This window comes from Bombus impatiens, unplaced genomic scaffold (genome assembly GCF_000188095.3).
Source record: "Bombus impatiens unplaced genomic scaffold, BIMP_2.2 scf_0317, whole genome shotgun sequence".
Lineage (NCBI taxonomy): Eukaryota > Metazoa > Arthropoda > Insecta > Hymenoptera > Apidae > Bombus > Bombus impatiens.
Window position 1 is genome coordinate 1,128,582 of NT_176736.1, and position 20,994 is coordinate 1,149,575.

The 20,994-nt window shown below is 41.6% G+C and overlaps 1 protein-coding gene and 1 long non-coding RNA gene across 3 annotated transcripts in view; both read right to left on the reverse strand.

The window, feature by feature from the left end:
• The window catches only part of LOC100746694 (beta-1-syntrophin), a 360,690-nt gene that overhangs the window by 79,038 nt on the left and 260,658 nt on the right, over positions 1-20,994 (reverse strand). The window lies entirely within an intron of this gene.
• LOC112212755 lies at positions 1,519-1,848 on the reverse strand. The gene is made up of 2 exons (XR_002946561.2): positions 1,741-1,848; positions 1,519-1,697 (listed from the first exon to the last, which is right to left on the reverse strand). It is a non-coding gene; the product is annotated as an uncharacterized LOC112212755 (long non-coding RNA).

Consider the following 20,994-nt stretch of genomic DNA (forward strand, 5'->3'; position numbering starts at 1 on the left):
CCCGCCGATGGCCCTTGGATTTGGAAGGGAAATTAGCTCCGGACCGAATCTCCGGATCGTTTTAACGGAGTACCTCGAACTGCCGCGATATAAATCGCACGGACGTTTTTTAGTCGACGCGATCACGCGTTTACTCTTGAGTTATAGCGACTTTACATTAAGCCTTCTGTAGACTAGGCTTCTTACATTCTCGGAAATCTTGGCCGTACGACGTCGTCATGTGTTGTGGAAGAACACAACGTCCCAGTTGCAAGCTCTTAATAGCATTAACTGCGCGAACCTATGCCGCGGAAGCTTCCAGCATCTTGAGAATTCACCGGCGTTCAAATTGAAGATTTCTTTACCGTGTCCCTTCCGTGGGCTGCGCGTGCTCTATTGCAGCTTTTCTAAGCTTCTCACAAGGAACAAATGAATCCAACAATTTAACATTTTGACTGCCACGCCGAAATCACATGTTTCTCTCAGGACGCCACAGTGTTTTGACACAGTACGCCGTTAGATGCAAGACTTGTTCCAATTTTTTTTTTTTTTTTTATTGATGTTCTAATAAAAATGTTTAATTGTTCAATGGGGCACTTTTTATTTCAAAGTATCTTCTATTCATCGGTTATATTCGAAATGCCCTAACTGTCAATTTTCATTCAATTTTTACAATTGTAAGAAGTTCAAGCGCTCCGGTCACCAATGACTACCGTGGCATCACAGAAGAAGCCGTGGCCGGTCATATATGACCAACGTGGCAAAAGTCAAAGTGTTAACACGTTGACTGTGTCACGTCGGAGACACAAGAAATCACGAAACCGATAGATCGCCGGTGATCTCCTCGGGTCGTAGTTCGAACGTTCCACGAATATGGTGAAGAAATTGAACTTCGTATATGACGATGGAATTTTTATTATATAAATCCAACAGAGTGACGGTTCAAAGTGTTACAACAGAATAATGTCTTGAGCGCTAATTTAAGAGGGTTTTTATCTTGAGGTTTTAGTCCATTTGGAGGGGTTATCGTCGAATGTATATCAGAGGCGGCTATTCCGTTACTGTCTGGGTATTATTTCGATAGCTGTGGCGTGCAGGATGTTTCTTCTATCTGATTACTGTTTCTGTATTCGGGTGGCGCTTATTTGACTACTTGCGAAGGATCGTCGTAGGTATTTGAGAAGATATTCCAGAGGAAATAATAAAACTATTGAATTGTTATAAAAGTAATACGAAATTGGTGTATTAAAAAAATTATTTAGAATGTAAAACTTTAAAGTATTCTATACATAGCTGAGGTTGGTCGGGACAATTTGGACAATAAGTTGTTGTTTTCTTCAAATTCTTTTCTGCCTTTGTTCGGTCCATTCGACGTCTTTTATTCGCATAACATAGTTTGCACGCGCGTCTAATGCTTCTTCCGGAATCGTTTTTCCGAACGGCGATATTATGCTGACTCCGTCGAAGACAAGGATTTTTTGTATTTTCAGACAACCCTAATAATTCTGCAGCTAGTGATTCTCTAAATATTCTAATATTTATATCCTTCCTTGTTGTAATTTTCTAAACCGTCAAAGCGTTTACAACAGAAATTCCCAGAAGGAGTTGAATGCCAAGTTTTCTGCACCATTTGATTCCTTTTCTAATTGTGGTGGCATAAGAAACCATTTGGTCGGAATAATCTATACCACGCTTTCCTTCGTTATATTCAACAACAGCTAGTGGTTTTAATGTTGCGAACAAACGAAACGAAAGAACCACTGGTTTTAATGTTCCGAACAAACGAAGCGAGAGATCATTCTTGAGACCATCACTTGAACGACTCGCATTACTAAAATATCGATGGAAGTACGTAGCAGAGAACACTTGGTACTGGATTTCATTGAAAACACGAGTAGCAGTCAACGTGTTAATCGAGAAGGCCAAGCTATTCTTATAACTGATCGCATTTACATTCATTCATATAACTGTTTTCGTTTCGATTCTGCTCTCTGAGTACCTACACCGATTCAGCTTCTAACGAATCCATTCGCTTCTGCACGAATTTCCGCGTAAGTCGCGAGCAGGAACGAAGCGCTCTGATTAGGACGCGTGGGTGTGGCTCGACGACAATACTGTCTGGCTGTTAACATCTCGCGCCCCTTGAAAATCCCTTTCCGGCTGCTTTCGTTTCGAACGTGTATCTCCCTGGATTCCAGTCTTCTTCTTCTTCTTTCTCGCAACAGAGAGCAAGAGCCACGAGGGATAGAGGAAGAGGAAGAAGGGAAGAGAGAGAGAGAGAGAGGAAGAAAAAGAGGAAGGAACCTTCGTCGGGGAAGCGCGATACCAACGAGAAAACGAAGCGGAAGAACGGAAAGGAAGAGCGAAACGAGGGGAAGAAAACTCGACGCGAGAGTGCAAGCGGGTGCCGGGTTCATGGAACACGGTTTATAACGAGGAACCCCTCTTCTTAAGATGATATTCTTCAGCTTGAGGAACGCATTAAGTCGATAGAAGAAGATAGGAGGTCGTGCGAAATACGTGTCGTCGTTATGGTAGTCGTTTCAGCGACTGCGATGTACCATCAAACTTTCCAGTTATGGAGGTTCGAGAGAAGAAATCGAACGTCTTCGCTCGATGTCCCTTCGCAGGGGAATTCTTTGGTCCGAGAACGATGGGCAAAGAGTGCAAGAACCGGGCCGGTTTTTACACGCTGAAATCATTCGAGAGGGGATATCCCTGGGCCTTCGGATTTGAGTTATACGCCAACGTCACCGCCAGCCACCACGTTCTTCCATTATTCTCTCGGTCCGAGTGTTTTTTCTATTCCAGCCTTTTTCACGCGCCAACTTCTTCGGAATCTTTGGATTCGTAGATCCTCTTCGCTCGTCCCAAGTCGTCCGAACCGTTTTAACGCTTGCAGAATCGCTCGGTGCCTGTGGAGTTTCTTGGGAAGTCGAGCAACGAGTTCGAGGAAGCCGAAGTTGTTGGGGAAGAATTCGGTAATTGATTTGTGAGTAATTGATTCTGTAGACTCTTTCCGTTAGGTAAAGGTATTCGTTATGTTGAAATTGAAGTTTCTCCTCGGATATATGGATCGTTTCGTGGCACGTATTTGGCGGAAACGCGAGGAAGTCGCGTCGCGCGTAAATCACCGGCGAAGCGTATTCGACAGACACGTGTTAGGCTTGTCGTTCTTTGAGCACCCACTCGTCTAGTCGTTCCCTTGCCCCGTTTCCTTCCTGCTACTCGTTTCCTTCGTGTTCTTGAACGTGTGCCAGAGTTCCACTAGCTGGATTTGCGTGCACGCGTTCTCGAAATCAAGCGAACGCGATGTCGCGTGAAAGTGACGATTATGGTAAACTATGAGAAATCTAGCGGCAAGAAAATAGCTTAACTGTTTGCTGAATAGATAAAACAAATAGATAAGAGAAACCAAGTTGCCACGGTGGAAGAGGTCTATTTCTGATCGGACAATAACCGCCTAATTATTAGTCTTCGGTGTTCGAAATAGATTTAAGTAGAACAAGATCGTATCTGGTCAAACAAGCCTACGTAAGGTTGAACGATAGCAGGAATAGTCGAGTAAACAGAACGAGTGAATCATAGCACGGCATCTGTTTGGATATTTTATAAATTACTACGTAAACTGTCGCGAGCCTTTGCGACCTCGATTCTTTATCGTGTCTCCATCAGAATATCGAACGACTATCGACTGACTTGAGACATTCTACTGCTATTTCATTATGAAAGCTGAACTCACAGTGGAGAAAAGTACAAACGATCGTACACAAACGTTTTAGATCGAACATTGTATTTGCAGGCGATTGATTCGCTTGCTGCACGAAATCTGATGAAATTATAAGAAAAGAAAGAGAAAGAAATATAACTGCCTGACACGCATATAACGAGCATGGCGTTTAGAATAGGTCAGCACAGAAATGCATCGCTTGCTCACGTCGCAATCGAGCTCGCGACGTCGTTTATGAACGATAAATTACAGCGACGCTGCCGCTGCACCTACGGCTCGATGCTTAATGTTCGCGATTGTAATTAACGCTTTGACGGTTCTCTGGTGCGAGTTGAATGGATACAGGGCCACGCGCACGTGACCATGTTGATTACGTTTGAGTCGGAGACGCGACCGGGAAGATTGTCTTGGCGGGCCGCGTGTCTGAATAAAGCGCTACCATTTTCGAGAAGACGTCGCATCGTCGAATGAGAAATGTTCACTGACACGAATTTCATTTGCGTCATTCGGGTTTTAAAGCGTTCACTGCGCTATGCGACGAGACCCTTCAATTAGACTTCCATCGTCTTCCGTGTCCTCTATCTTTCTCTTTCTTCCTCTTTTAATCTGAAAGGAAGGTGAAATTTTACGTCGAAAATTATTATACGCATAATACAATGAAGAAAGTATTAGAAAACTTTACTTAGAACAGAATTCACAGAAACAAGCCGAATTATAAACAGAATTCAATTCCAACTATTAAGGAAAGGATCATCGAGTTAATTGATCCTCAAAATTCTCCTCAATTTCAAATAAACTACCAACGAGGACCATTAATTACAACGGTCCAGCGAAACGGTAGTTCTAAACAGCGAACACTTCATCAAAGACTAATTGTGATCCTAAGCCCGTCGAGCAACGAGATTAAACAAAGTACCCTTCATCAAAGACTGCCCTCTGTTCCCAACGAAAAATATTAATTACCGTGGACCGTCTGGACATGCAATTTCCATAGAAGATTCTTCATCAAGGGTCGACTATGCGCTTAACAAGCGAATCCCACCGCACAAACATTCGCGGAAACTCAAATTGTAATATCGAAAACGGTCTCTTCTCTCTCCGATGGTTGATATAACGTTCTGCGAATGTGACGCGGAAACGTAACGAGGCTCACCCTCCCCCCAAACCTACCACTATCCTTCTATCTCTCCGCGTAATATTCTAATACGATCGTTTCGCGTATTGATCTTCGCCGTTTCGTAGCCAACTTGACTGTACGCTTTGCAGACAGAGTTGGCTAGATCCAGCAGACAGATACGGAATGTATAATCCTTACGATCCCCTCGACACGATCGCTCCGGAAACGGATATTTCGCGTGTTCCATTGATCCGGTGTAATTGCGGTGTGACGAGTTTCGTAACAATCGTAGCCGTTCCGTGTTTGGCGATCTGATTATTATCAAGCGTCGCGATCGACTACCGAGTTGGCGTTGCGCAACGATTCGATCTCTGTTTGGTTCGTTTGGACGAAAGCCGCGTACTACGGTTCTATATTCGTTTCTCAACGAGTTTGTCGAGCAAATGGCAGTTTCTGATGCTTGAAATTTATTGAAATATTCCAGTACGCGATACTGCCACTGATTAGGTATTAGTTCTACGTTGGCTGTTAGTCGAGGCAAAGGTTGATTACGTTGCAGTCTGAGAAAGAGTATTTACGGGTTGTTGTGGAAATGATCGAATAGTTGGTACGCGACGCTATCTGTCTGTTATTTCATCAGCGTATCTTTCTGCAATTATAGGAAATTAGAATAGTAACCCGACGCAGAATCGCGAGCTGTGAAATACCAAGCCATCGGTTGGAGTCGAACAGGAACGAGTGGTAATTCACGATTCAGGGAGCATCAATAACGCGGAATTATTCAACGAGTTTCCATCGGTAGCTAGTTAGTCATCGAGTCCGCGAATTTCAGTTACAACTTTGCCGAAGCAGAGTCGATGTCTATCGAGATTTCCCGCCGGTTTACATGCTACAAACTTTTCATCGCGCCATCGAATACCTATCAATTCGCGTTCCGCTTTATCCGTAGTTATTTTGTGGCGCAACGTAACCAAAATTAATGATTCGGATCGATTATCGCGGCTCGTTTTTATCAACAAACTCGCTAGCCGTGTGATTTTTCAAATCCATTTTTCGTGATATTTGAAAAAGCGCGAACTCGATCGACGCCGTCGATAGGGCTGCGACGCGTCATTTATAGACGTGACAGGTAAATAGAATGACTGTCAAAAGCTTTGGCAACCGACTGGCATTCGTTCGATCGCGGGATAATTGTTTCTCGTCGGATCTGTTTTCGTCATCCATTCTTTGCCAAGGATCCTCGTTGTCCTTTGAACGGAATAAGTACATGGAAAAGCGAGGGCAACGCGCGTCGGTTGCGGGATACGTCGTCGACTCGCTGCTCTGACAGCGGCTGACAAGGAAACGAGATCTGGCGGAGCGCAAAACAAGAAACGAAAGCGAAATCCGGTCGGTTGGATGCCCGGGAAATTACGTTCGAGGGAAAATCGCGCTGCGTCGAGAGAAAGGCCAAAGCAGGAACACGGAAAGAAGAAGAAAAGGTAGTGGAAAGGGGCGTCGAGTAACTAAGTGACTCGCTACTCGTGCATTTCGATTTCCTTTTCAGCTGCTCGCGCGTCTTTCTTTCACGCCACTCGCTTTTGTCGTTCGCTACGTTTTATTACAGTTTGTCCTTTCCATGTGGAACCGTCTATTCGTTGTGTAGGTGTTCGTCTTCCTAGAATCCTAGTTTTGAACGCGACATTTTGACGAGTTGAGTGCACAGCCGAGAGTTTGGAGAAAATTTCGTAAAATAGAGGGCGAGGTAAAAGCCTGCTGCTTTTTTCCTCGGCCACTGTTTAGTCAAGAATAGCCTTACGTTTCGACTCGTGCAGCGCGGAAAGTGCGAATTGGCACGAGGATATTTAGGTCGGACACAAAGAATCCAGCGTAACGCGAGAGAAAGTAGAGTAGTCGTGTATATCACCAGGCGGACCTAGCGCCTGGCGTTGCAAGTAGAACGGGACCCGTGTGTAGTCAGACATTTATCAAAGTTACCGAAGAAAATACAGTGTTTTTTGGGTTTCTGTGACGTTTCTCGAGGTATTGCGATATCCCTTCTCTATCAATAGGTGACTAATGGTTCTATAGGTCGTCCGAAAAGTTTCTTTCGTTTTATGAGGAAATAATGGATGCACAACATTTTTCGTTTTATATTATTTTATCGAATTACGTATGATCCTTTTTGTTCTATCAAGATAAAGATTACAACGTTTAACAGATTAGGTTTCATGTTCGTATAAAGATGTGTCTGTAAAAGGAAGACACTTTTCGGACAACCTAATAGATCGAAATAGACATAATCGATGCTTCGCTTTATTGCCAGTACACTTCGATCATTTTCACGACACTATTTCATTTTGTATTTTTATGTTCGTGCGATCCTCTTTATATACCACGCACACCTTTAACTGTGCAGATAACAAGTGTTTATTGATTAACGTTTACATTGCTGGCGTTGATTAACGATCTATGGATCACAAGTTGAAAATCACAATCCTATCGTTCGTTTCATTCGCATTTCTACTCAAAGATACGTTCAGAGATATTCTGTTCGACAAGTTAACACGACCACTTCCCTTACTTTTTACTCTAAAATGTCGATACAATAACTCGAGGATCATTGTACTCTGAAAACCTCGCGGAAAAACGCAACACATCTGTTCGTATAGAGAAATATCTCGACCCTATAGGCTTCGGTGTCGAATTCACAGATCTTGCGCGTAGGCAACGCGAAATAGCAACCGCTCTCGAGCGGCGCAAAACGCAGAGACGGCAGGAATAATTGGTTTTAGTTAATCGAGAGCCATCGGGTCGAGCAATTTCGCGTGGCAATAATCGTTCCAACTGGCTCGAGCAGTAGCAACAGCGCAGCCGGACCACCGGCGATCAATTCGGTCGTTCGGCAAGCTTTTTATTACAGCGTTAAGCGGGAAGCAAAGCGGCGGGAACAGGCGGATTCGACGGGAAATTCTGCGTTCGCGAGTCGAGCCGTTTCAATTATCCGATTACCGGGAAGCGGCTTGCTTTCGCCATGGATGAATGGCGACGGACCGTGAATTTTACAAGCTTTCGAGGCAGCTCCATGTTGTAAAGTCGCGCCGGTGCTCGGCAACAGGTATTTCGAAATATAATATCGCGGCGATGCTCCGAATGTTCGAGAAACCAGGAATTCGATTAATATATGTGTCGCAGCGTGAGCTTTCCTCCGCACCATTTCCCACCATTGCATCTGTTCCTATTTCTCTTTCCTTTTTCTCTAAATCCACCTGTCTCGTATTTGTTTCATATGGCAATATTTTCCAGTCGATCGGATTTCACTTAATTACACCGCGGCGAAATTGCCCGGCCGATATTTGAACTCTCTCGTCCCTCGGTTTCTCTTGCCTGGATTCCTCTCTTTTCACTCTGTTGATCGCGGGAAACGCTAGTCAGCAAGCTATGTTTGAAAATATCAATTTGTTTCCACATTACAGACTGCTCTTTGATATAATTTTCAATTTTCGACGCATCGTGCACCGACGTTCTATTTATAGCCCCTAACTCCTATACCAATTTAATGTCTGCTGCGAGTTTATTTATCGTTGCTCGCTCGTCCATACTAGATTGCATCTGTCCCGCGCTCGAAATGTCGTGAATATAATAGTCGGTTAAATTAACTTCAATTTGCTCTAAACTTCGTCTATGCCATTATACAAATCCATCCTGCATCGGGTCTGTGCTATGGCCCATTATTATAAATCTATCCTAGTCGCAGTCTCCTAGCCAGAGTGTTTAACGCATTGAATGCCGCGAGGCTCATCGGCCAGTCGCACTAGATTTCATGTCATAGAAGTCATCCGTGATTGACGATGTCGGGGTTGATTGAAGTATACGCGCAAATTACACTACATTCGTAGCACGTATTCGTCAAATTTATAATATCTATTTTATATGTTCCATTGAAAACAGAATCTGAAGCACTTAAATAATTTTGCTTTTTTTTTATCAAGTCACGCGAGTTGCCTGTAAAGCCGCGTGATGTATCAGAATGCGTGACCAGTGTAATAGAGCTACGAATGACACGCGATCGAAGATCGAGAGAATATTTATAACATAGACAGGATGTAACCAATGCAGAACAATTTAACAAATGCACGCGGATGAAACATGAACCAGTGAATAGAACCGACGTATAACAAGGTGTCACGCTAAAATAAGTGTAACGATAGCAAACCTTCCAACGGTCTCTGTCCTGTGGCTTGCTACACAAAGACTATCCATCGGACAAGATGATTGCCAGATATCGAAACATCTTCATAGCATACTTTCAACTAGCCTAAGGATCCACCATAAATCTTAGGATTTTTCTAGCTAAGGTCCTTTAAACCGAACAAATATCTTTTAGTCCTATCAGTCCTTAATTTATTACGTACTACGGAAAGATACGGGAAATCTGGTTTTTCTCACGTACGATGTGAGGTGTATAGTGTGTTGTCCGCGATGACTGTAGCTACTGGTTGTAGATGTCGCTGCTGGGGTACTGTTATTTTTCTTCCTATTTAGATGCGTGGAAGAAAAATCGCCGCGATTCGAACCCGGGTTCCGAACGTTTGCAACCTAAGGCGCTAACCTCTGCGCTGTCGTCGTCCGACACTAGTTAGCGTTGAGTGATGGTATTTGCTGTTGAGTGCCGCCACAGATGCTTCGCGCTAGCAACTTTCTTTCGAGGGCGGTTAGCATCCTTTCTCAAGCACCTAGTAGATTAACCAATTAACAGCGACGTCCATTTCCCTCACTTTCCTAACGAAAACTTTCCTTAACCCTTTCGCTTCGAGCGCCGCTTATAAGCGGCATTCACGAGACGACCAAGTGAGTACGAGCGCCGCATATAGGCGACGACCACGCGACGACTCCTGAGTCCGGCGCCCCATATATCCGACATCCAAATCATGCACATGCAAGTGCTATCTATAGTCAATAATATTGTTTCGTTATCGGCAGAACATTTTCTGTTGATTTTATTGACATATTGGATTAATCACTTCTTAAAGTTACTCGTTGTTGAAACAATATCAAAACGTTTCACGCAATATATTTCAAACATCCAAACGATCGTATACTGTTTCATGCTAAGAAATCTATTAAATCCATTGACAGTGAAACGATATTTGATATCCGGTTCTTACAAGAATTATTGTCATTTAAGACTTAAGAAAACGTATATAGAGCAATCACGCTCTTTCCGTTCAGTAACAGTACTTCATAGTTTTCAACCGCAGCATCATTGTGACGAAAAGACAGTTGAGTAGAGTTCCTTGACGTATCTTGAGCAGACATTGCAGTCATCAATAATCGCCATCTTAACTCATCGTCCAACAGTCGAGTTGTAACCACGAAGTGCGAACCGTCAATTGTAATCGCGAGCTCTACGTAAAGTGTCCATAGCGAGAATTACCAATAAATATACTGCTCAAACGTCTCCGAGTGTTTCTTTAGCACCTACCACGTCCTATACAGATCATAAGTAACGATACTGCCGAGTTATGAACAAGGCAGACGAAATTCGACCGGCAGCAAACGCGTTGCAACTCAAATAAAAGTCCTGCGGACCGAAACTTTCTCGACTCGAGGCGTATCGAAACGTTAATCCTAGGCAGTTTGGAACATCATTCCCTTGGCCGGTTCTTTCTCCCGTATTTCTCGCTGTATCCAGTACGCTTGGGGCGTGTTTGCAAGCCTTCAAACGGAATTGAAGCGGAATAAGAGCGAAAGGCTGTTTGCCCAGGCAGCTGGAGTCATTGTGTCCAGGGCGAGTCGCAAACGGACAGGCCGGTTGCTTGGCAAACATTTGCACCAGCCGCGCCCGCGCTCTCGAGGAGTTTTCGCGCGGCGAAAGCGAGCGAAAAGGCCAGAAGCGAGGTCGGAGATTGCGTTTCGGACTTTTCAGGCACGCGCCAGTCTTTTGTCTACGATCAAAGACGCGACACGAATGGAATTTTACGCTCCGCGTACCAACGTGTCGAGGACTCGGTTAAAACGGGTAAAACTGTTTTAAATTGCTGAATTCTTCGTACGACATCTAGAAAAAAAAAGTCTTTTGCGACAAAGGATAACCGAGTCACTCGAGCGTGCATTTTTATTAACAAATTTTAGATTAAACGTTGTTCTTTGGTGTCTTCTTTTTTTTTTTTACCAAAACATAGCTTTCGTATTTTCTTGAAAATCTGACTAGGGTTTGAAAACGGTGATCCTATTCTCGAAGGTAATATTGGGTTATTTGTCACGTCTGACAACTCTGTCTCAGCTCGAAAATAATCAATCAATGATACTCGATGGCTACGTGATTTTGAGTCACTGGACTGTCTTGAACACTTAGATTGCACAGTCTCACGACTATTAAAAATACGTTGTCGTTAAAGTAAAAGTAATAAATCTAAAATACGTGTTCCTGTGAATCATACATCATCTTCCTATTGTGAAGGCATAGCAGACAGACTACAGAAAGTTACGTATTCACGCCAGAAGATGACGTATCAATTATATAACCAGAGAGCAGCAGAAATGAAGCGTTCAAGTGGAATAATCTGTCACTAGTCAGACACAGGTGAAAGCGTCATTATTTTCCTATTACTTACACGCAATTAAGGACTGAACTCGAGATTGCTCGGTCTGCGTCATTTCGTTAGATTCGAACTCAATTAATTCTCGGCAAACTCGTGGAAATTAGGATCTGTATTCGAAGGTTTTTACATATATCGAGGAACAATTTACGCAGAGGATAATGGGCGATTTATCGAGCGGCACGCTCCCCATCGAATTATTCACGGGCCGATATAGGGCCGATTTATCGGCACACGCGCCCTCCTGAGAAACACCTCCTCGAACTTGCCTCGTAAATTGTCAACTTTTCAATAACTACTTCTCCGGCCGTTCCGCCGAACCACCTCCGTTTTAGAAATGGCAAGGGTCGAACACGGCGAATACGATTACACGAATATCTTTGTCCGCTGGGATCTATATTTCAATTAGCAGTTTCTCAAGCGTTCCAATCTCGCCAAGAAGCTCCTCTATATCCAGGAAAATTTCGCTGGGACATCCATTATATCTATATTCCTAGATATTAATAGATATCATTCTTAGGTATTATTTATTGGGTGACAACTAAGTGATTGTGTATTTTAAATAAGAAGGAAAATTCAAAATTTTTGCTTAAAAACATAACTTTATTCAATTAGGTATTGTCCGTTTTTGTCGATGACCTTTTGCCATTTTTCAGGTAGTGTCATAATTTCATGTTCATAAAACTCCTGATTTTTGCCAGCAAAAAACAGAATTAAATGTGATTTTACATCATCAGCGTCATTAAAAATTTTGCCATTTAAGGAGTTCTGCATGGAACAAAATAAATGGTAATAATGAATTTCCTTAAGCTAATGAGGGACATAGCCAAGCAGTTTTAATTTTTTTAATGCATATATGTGATACATTAAGCTTCTCTGCAATCTCACGCGTTGTGCTATGACGATCTGAATTGATAATGGCCTTGATATGGATCTTATCAACTTCCACTGGACGACCAGATCGTTGAGCATTTTTCAGTGAAAAATCATCAGAACGAAACTTGGCAAACCAATTTTGACATTGCCTTTCTTTCAAGGCTTCATTCCCATATACGCCACATATGCTTGCGATGCGTTCTTGCCTTTTCGGAAATAATACAATAAAATATGTCTGAAATGCGCGTCTTGTTCTTCCATTTTTAAATTGGGATAAAAACGAAACTAAATAACTAATAGATACAATTTTTTTACTAAATTAAAGGTGGAAGTCCAAACAACAAGAAAACAATGTAGGTTAGATGCTTTGAACACGTTGACAGAACAAAAGAATATGCTAAGACCACCTATTGACAAAATCCGCAATCACTTAGTTGCCAACCCAATATATTACTAGGTTTTTATTTGTTAAACGTTTCTGAGATATTGCACGTTGTTTCCTTCTGCAAATTTTTCTGATACTCGGAAATTCGAAAGTTTGCGATAGTAAAGAGGCAGTTAAACAAAACTTCATTACTACGAATACCAGTCGACTATAAATCGAAGAGTAGAAGTATGGAATGTGAGAAAACCTATTTATTACATGTGACATACTATTTTATATACCTTCATAACATTTTTATTTTAATAGATCAGAGACCGGTTAATTAACGATAACAAGAATTGTATATTTTAAAAGAGGATGCAAGTCCATCATTTATTGGGTTGGCAACAAAATGATTGCGTACTTTGTCAATGCCACCTATTGATAGTTTCCTTAAAGAGGCTGTAAGCGACTATGCAAATTGTCTTATTTGATGGGATAATTGCAGGAAATTTATCAATGTACACATTTTAAACACGAGGGAGGGAACAGTCTGACAACTAATCGTATAATATACATTCCACATTACCTACGAAATACTAAAAACTGTACGAATTTTCGTGTCAATTCCCCTTATATTTATTGATATTGACCTTCATATAAATAACATTTTCAAGAAAAAGATTTGTTTCAAAATGACGGTTCTTTACCTCCGCTCTTCAATTTACAGCACATTTAAAACAGTGAATTTAAATGTTAGAAGTTGATTTTTAATGATATCGTATTGGTGGTTGTTAGGTTATTCAAATCGACGGAAAGCGGAGCTGTCCCCCTTCAATTTGTTTGCTACTAAGAAATATTGGAAATATTTTAAACATAAGATTAACAAGGCAAAGAAGATTATTGGTAGAGTAGAGCAATAAGATAATAACAAAATAAGGAAAGCAATGCTGCAATAATAAGAAACGGAAGCCAGACGGCGAAAAAATAAATTGATAAGCAAATCCTTGATCGCTTTTCTCCTTTTTGAACCGCTTACGAGCAACGGACAGAAAGGAGGGACGGATCCAGGCCGCATAACTCGACGTCGGACGGGAACGGGCGCGAGATACATTTCTCGAGCGTGAAGCTTGCCTTTGTGCCCGTGGAAGAATGCCGTCAGTTCGCTTCCAGCGGCAGAAACTTTTTCAAATTCCTCTTGACGATCGCGATACGCTGCGCGAATTTCTGCGTTGCCATCCTCCACGGACAACGCGATTGTTGAGATAGGGGCTGGCCAGTTTCGCGAGATCCTTTTGAATCCGCCTTGAACTCGACTTGGGCAATCCTTGACGTTTCTCCATTCCGGATTTGTGACTGAAGACGTTGGTTTTAGATTTCAAAATGGGCGAAACGAGGAAATAAGGAAGAAACTTTCCACTATGTTTCCTTGGATCCACTGTGTGTTGAACATAATCCCATGTTTATCTGTTTTTTATTTATTTATGTTATACACGTTTATTTTTATTTTTATTTATTCCATTTCAGTAGATAGTGCTGAGAGTCTGTAGCTATAGAATTGCATCTAGTTATATGCAGCAAGTATTTTGCAGCAAGCTTATCTGTTGACGAGGCCAAAGTTAAAGATTCAAAAAGGTTTAAAAATTCTGCTTCTCCTATGCAAAGATAGCTGTTTGAGAGCAAAGAAATAGCAGCGAATAAAAGGCAGATGCATTAAACGGAAGGACACTGTCGTTTCAAGAAATTGTCTAATATCAGACAGACACGTGCGAAGTTAAACATCGAATAGCTGGCGGCTGCCAGAAGCTGTACACAGGCCAAGCTTTCTTTCGTTCGCGGAATACAAAATTAGCGTCGATCTGCCGTTTATTTTGTCTCCTGCTAGTGATTGGTCCCCAAGTAAGCACCGACGACGTTGTCTGAAATCGAGCGACTACGCCGAAAGTTCAGCGATTACAACGCTGAGTACCTTGCACGTGAATATTACATGAACGCATGCGAGAATATTAGGTTTATAAAATTTGCTTCCGTGAGAAGCAAGTAGAAAGACATGGAGTCTTTTCGTTCTTCCTATCTTTAGATATTTTCTTTCGAGAATTATTTCTTTGAAATCCGTAACATTTAGATATCCACAAGTTCCTTGCTTTATTAAGTCCATTCGTCTGACGCAGGGATAAAGAGCAATAGAAATGAGACGCTTAGTAAGCAGAAGAACCACGCGTAGAAGCAGACAAAGTAAAATATCTTACTTTTAATATCTGGAAACTTTTGGTTATTGTAAATAAAGATATGAAACGAGTTGCGCAATTCTTTAATGTAGCAAGTAGAAGAGCTCAATACCTTGGCAGACAGATACAGTAAAGGGAGTATGGCGCCAAAAGGGAAGTAGAAGTGTCCCGGGCATTGTCAGACGAAATGGCCTACATAAGTAGAATAAGTTCGTGCCTCGGCAGACAAAGGAAAGAAGCTTCGCATAGAAATCGACTAACAGGGACGACGAGTGAATGCTCGAGCTATCAGTACGTAATCTACTATGTAAATAGAATTTATCTACGCTTAATTAAACGCCGACTACGAAACTTAAAATGATCGTGGTTGGATAATTAAACAAGTAGAATAGCCACGTAATTGCAGCGACATCAAAACAACTGTAAAAACAATTCAACGTCAAATCGAGCGAATGAAACGGGCTTTTCTAATGGAACGAGTAGATAAGATTCGATTATGGAATTCTCTCTCGTTGAATTCACAAACGGCCCTCTCCCTTCGCCTATGTACATAAAGTAAAATTTCCACACGCTAGTCTGGCGCACGTCAATCGCGAATCGAAACTGTAATCCACGCTAACATCGCGCATATATTATTCAGTACATTATCGTCGCGGTTTAACGTTCGTGTTGAACCGTGTAATCATTTTACTGCCACTTATTTCTTCATGCAACACATTACCCATTCTGTAATTCTCTCACTGATCCTTATTGATACATTAGCTTGTCCGAAAAGTTTCTTTTGTTTTATGAGGAAATAATAGACGCACAACGTTTTTTATTTTATATTATTTTGTCGAACTACGTACGATCCATTTTGTTCTGTTGAGATAAACACCGCGACATTTCACAGACTTGGTTTCACGTTTGTATGAAGGTGCACTGTTGTAAAAAACACGTTTGCAAAGGAAAGACACTTTCCGGACAACCTAATACTTATTCTAGCGAAAGGTTATGTCGGCTGGGTTTAAACTTAAGGTTTGATTACTTTTTTTTAGTTCATTTTCGCTGATAAACTAACAGATTTGCGAATATTAAATCTTCCTAGACGACTAAAAGCTTCTCTTTTTATAGCACAGGAGGATACAAATATTCACAGTGAGCTTCCACAAAGGTTCTGAAATATATCAGAACGCATCCGTCGTTATGCTATCATCTCATAAACGATGCTACAATAGTAGCATTTTTTCTCCGTCTAGTATACGCAACTTCGCTTAATAAAACGTAAAAATTCTTTTCTTTCCACGAACAGCGATCTTTCTTTAAGCACGCGCTTAACCTAGCACTACTGTAGAATTTTTTATTTATTGAGAAATATTAGAAATTAGGGTTTCCAATGATTTCTATTCTATATGTTAATTTTATTGATCGATAAATCTATTTACGATGGATTAAACAGGAAACGATGGTTATTTAACGTGAACTAAATGCAGTAATGTGCTATAACTAAGACAACTAAATAGTTAATTCACAACTCTCGTCGTCACGGTTCTCCAACGCTCTCTTTCACGCGAATCATCCTCCTCGACAACGCTGACGACGCTCTGACTTCTCAACTCACAACTGATTGTTAATTCGTCTTTCTCCCGTAATCATCCCTTTGTCTTTTCTCATAGCCCCACCACGTACGTGTTCCGCAACCGTTCGCGGCCATTATCACGTTGTCCTTTCTTCCGCGTAAATATTTGACTCAAGGACCGATGACACATTGATGGGCCGCTCACTCAGTCCATTGAAGTTTCTAGACCTGTCGACATTTAGGCTTTCTCGCAACATTGTTTATGATTCACCCGATATTTCTCAGGCAACAGGTATCTGTCCACGATACTACACTACTATCTGTTAAAGCATAGAGAGGACTTTGGAGAGTTATTACAAATAATTCTATTCTAACATTCACGTAGATAAATTTTCTCGCCACGTGGGCCACTCAGCGGAAGCGTATGGCACAAGAGTTTACACTGCATTTCTCTATTTTTTCTCAATATAGTCCTAGGCCATCATGCAACGCTCACATACAGGGGATACATACTTGTGTACGTTCCCTCGCTCTCGCACGTACCATACAAATGTACCATATATTCAACACTACCAAACCACGTAATTCTCTCAAAGTTGGAGGATTTTTCAAGATCCTCTGCGTGTCTATCTTTGTTCTTATCAGACAATTCGAAGAGGAGATGGTACAACAACGTGACGCAAGACACGTCGTCTCCAAGATGAAACCAGCCTGTACTTTCTGATGAACGCGGGAAACGCAACCGCGTTTCTCCATGCAGTTCTTAATTGAACGAACGAGGCAAGATAGATCGTGCTCGAGAGTCACGACACGACGACGATACCGTTTCGTCGTTTCTGATTCGATGAATAGAGGTTGGAAATTGAGAGATGGAGAAGAGAGAGAGAGAGAGAGGGAGGGGGTGGGGTAAGACCGGTTGAAAAACAATTGAGCGGAACGACAGAAGTTAGATTGCGACAAGCGACGTTGACGTTACGGAAATTGAGGGCGTGCGTGCGTGCTCGCAAAGAAGGAGTGAGCTTGAGAGTCGAATAATCGACGTGTATTTCACGTATTCGGGGTAAAAGCCGAGATGACTGCGTGGAACGAAAACAGCTGCTTCTTCTTTGTTTCCGACTCGATGATCGTCTGAAGGAAATGAAAATACGAGATGGTTGTTTTTCAAAAGCCGATGAAATGGAAACTTCTTATTCGCTGTAGATTGACGAAGAACGTTGGCGATGGTTTAGAATTCGTGGAGAACTTAGGAATCGAAAGTTTGAAGAGTTCGATGGAATTCTTGATTGAAGGATGGTCAACTTCGTAAAGAATGAAACTCCTTCGATATTTCTGCCTGCATATCCAGCAAGCGAGCTCTGGAACCCTCATAAAACTCGAACTATCAGAAATTTTTCTGGAATTCCTGCACTGGATAAATATGGGTGAAGGATAGACCATCTCTTATCTCTCTACGGACGAACTTTCGTCTCTCGTTATCTCGATCGACTGTTTCCACGAGCTTTTTTAACAATTCCGGCTAAGCGTTTTCCAACAGATTATCTGTTGCCATTGCAATCGGAATGCACCACTTTTGAAGACTCGATGGATCGAGAAATTCCTCCACTAATTTGCATTCCTCGTGCAAATTTTCACGGTTTGTATTCTTCACTATGAACTGATCGAGCGATCATTATAGCTTCTATAGCGATAAAAAAATGTAGCGGTAAGATTATCAATTTTTAGAATCATCGCGATCATTTTCCCTGCGAAGCACGAACGTAGGAGATTAATAAATTATAAGAACCTAATCGAATAAAGATACAGGACCCTCGAAAGAGGAGAAACTTCAGGAATACTCAGGAAGAACTTCAGTTTGCCAAGCAAGTCCGTCTGTTTCAAAGAAAATTCATCGGGTTCGGTCAGATGGACGGATTCATTCGGAAAGAAGGCGCGTTCCATCGGTCAATTACATCGATTCAATACTGGCTGAACGACGAAGGGTCGAAACGAAGTTACGTAAGGATCCGAGGAGAGGGGATAAAAGCGGAAACGGAATTAATATCCCTGGCAAGTTTCCCGGATTCAATTACAAATTGTTATCGTTAAAGGAATTATATTACATTAAATGGGTGAGACTTTTCCTTACAATAATAGATCGTCGTTTTTCCAGCGGTGGCGAAAAACCGCTCGGTGAACATTTCAGGAGTCTAATCTCGAGCTTTATTTCAACGATCGTCGTCTCCGCAAACCTCGTTTAGTTAATCCCGGCGGCGCCGTTCCGTAAAACTCGTCTTTGCCAGCAGGCAATAGCGTAAAATTAATTACTCTGTCCTCGACGTCGACGACGTCGTCTTCATCGTTATCCCTTGCCCCATCAAAGATTTCGAGAGATCTCACCTTCAACGATCTGCTTCGAAACGTCGATAAAACCTTATTGTCTTATTAAGTTGGATTAATTGGAAGATCCGTGACTCGACTTCAATAAAATCGATAGTTTTCTCTGGACTGTCGATGATTTCGCGTCAGCGTCGTTCCAACGTGAAGAGTTAACGATAAAAAAAAGACCAAAGACGGTAAAAGAGGAACAGATGCTATTCTGTATTGGCGTTGTAATACAAGTTGTAATAGTTGTAAAACTGTGAACTATCAAATGGCAAAGTCTAACTTGCATCTTAACAGCGATCTTTTTCTTCAATTAATTCTTTGCATTTGTTAGTAGTAGTGGCGATATTTAAGATTCGTCTTCGATGTCAGACGTCGCCATGATGGCGATGTTTAAAATTTCTTTCCAACGTTACATAGCATTTATTAACTTGCTTCGATTAGTTGGTAGTACCACTGGAAAAATATGCCATATCCATATATTGTAGTATCATGGACAAATGGCCTAAGAAATATCGGGTGATCCATAAACAATAATGCGAGGAGGCCTAAGTGCCATTAGGCCAAAAGGGCCTGGCACGTTTTATGGGGTGGTCATCACCTGAAGAGTCCAGTTGTGAGAAGTCGAGTTGTGAGTTGACAGTCGAGAGTTATTATGCCGGGTTGTTATGAGTTGTAAACTATTAGTTGTGAGTTGTGAATTAACTATTGAGTTGTCTTAGTTATAGCACATTACTGTATTTAGTTCACGTTAAGTAACCATCGTTTCCTATTTAAGCCATTGTAAATAGATCTATCGATCAATAAACTTATCATATAGGATAGAAATCATTGGAAACTCCAATTTCTAATATTTCTAAATAAACAAAAAGAGTCTATAATATTTAATGTATGCGAACTCTTTATCTAAAATTTCCTGGCACACGTTGTAATACGCTTGTATTTCAAAAACTATTTAGACGAGTTCTCTTTCTGTTTGAATTTGAAAAAATACGCGCAAATTGCTTTTCCGTTTTTTCTTTTTTTTTTCTAAACGGAATTAAAAGATACATAGCGTCTCATCGAACGAATAATAGGTTTTCGACAGGAGGGTGTGCTTCCTTTGTGCGAGATCGATCGTCGTTAGAATAAAGTTGGAATAAAAAGGCTCTCGGAGTCATGTCGACGGGTTTCCGCGAAAGGATTACGTGATCCCGGAGGCGTGTGTTTGGATAACCGGGCCGATTAGATCGCTGTTAGAACGCGTCGCCGGTATTGAAACTGTCGGCGGAACCGCGACGGCCGTTATCGGACCTCGAAAGTCGCGCGATCGTTCGCCGGAATTGCTCGCATAAATTCTGTTCCGCCTGTGTTTGCTCTGGCCAAGATCGCCGCTATATTTTCCCCCGGCGACGTGAATATCGCCAACGATCTGACGCGCCGAGTGGAATTACTCTATGACGGATACGGAGAATTTCGATGTTACATTTGAAAAACAGAAAGACAGAATAGAAAAAAATACAGAGAAAATATAAATTACGCTGATATCCGAAGATCGCTTCAGAAATTCAGCACAGCTGTGAAAAATAAAATGTTTGCAGCGCGTTAAATAACACGAGGGTGGTTGCTATTTCGAGAAAGTGATACTCGTTTCGAAATAACAACAATACAAATGCATTTTAACTGGATTTCTTCGTTTGTAACTTTGGTACGTACACAGGATGGCAACTAAGTGATTGCGGATTTTTACATTGCCATCTAATGACAAAATCCGCAATAACTTAGTTGCCAATTCAATAATTGACTAATTTCGAAGTGTCGCCATTCTCATACGATGCATCATCTTTTGTTCCGCTTTAGCAATTGCTTTATGGATGCATGACGAAATCAAGCGTTACGCAGTTCAAGAGCGAGTAAAAATTGTTCAAACAGTTCATCGATGTAACTATAAAAATAATTCGATAACGGCGATCTCACGCAAGTTACGTCGCCGATATCATTCGATCACTTAAATCGTCTGATTTAACTGCGCTACGCTTTTTCTCCATTTTTCTTAGACGTAAAGTGTATATCAATAAAGGAAACACGATCAAGCTATTCAAGAAGCGACAGCGACTTACCTTCCGAAACGTGCGCAGATGTAATGAAAAATGCGATTGAGAGGGCTCGGCTTTGTACGACGTCTGCAGGCGGATATCTTTCAGATATTATATTCCATGTA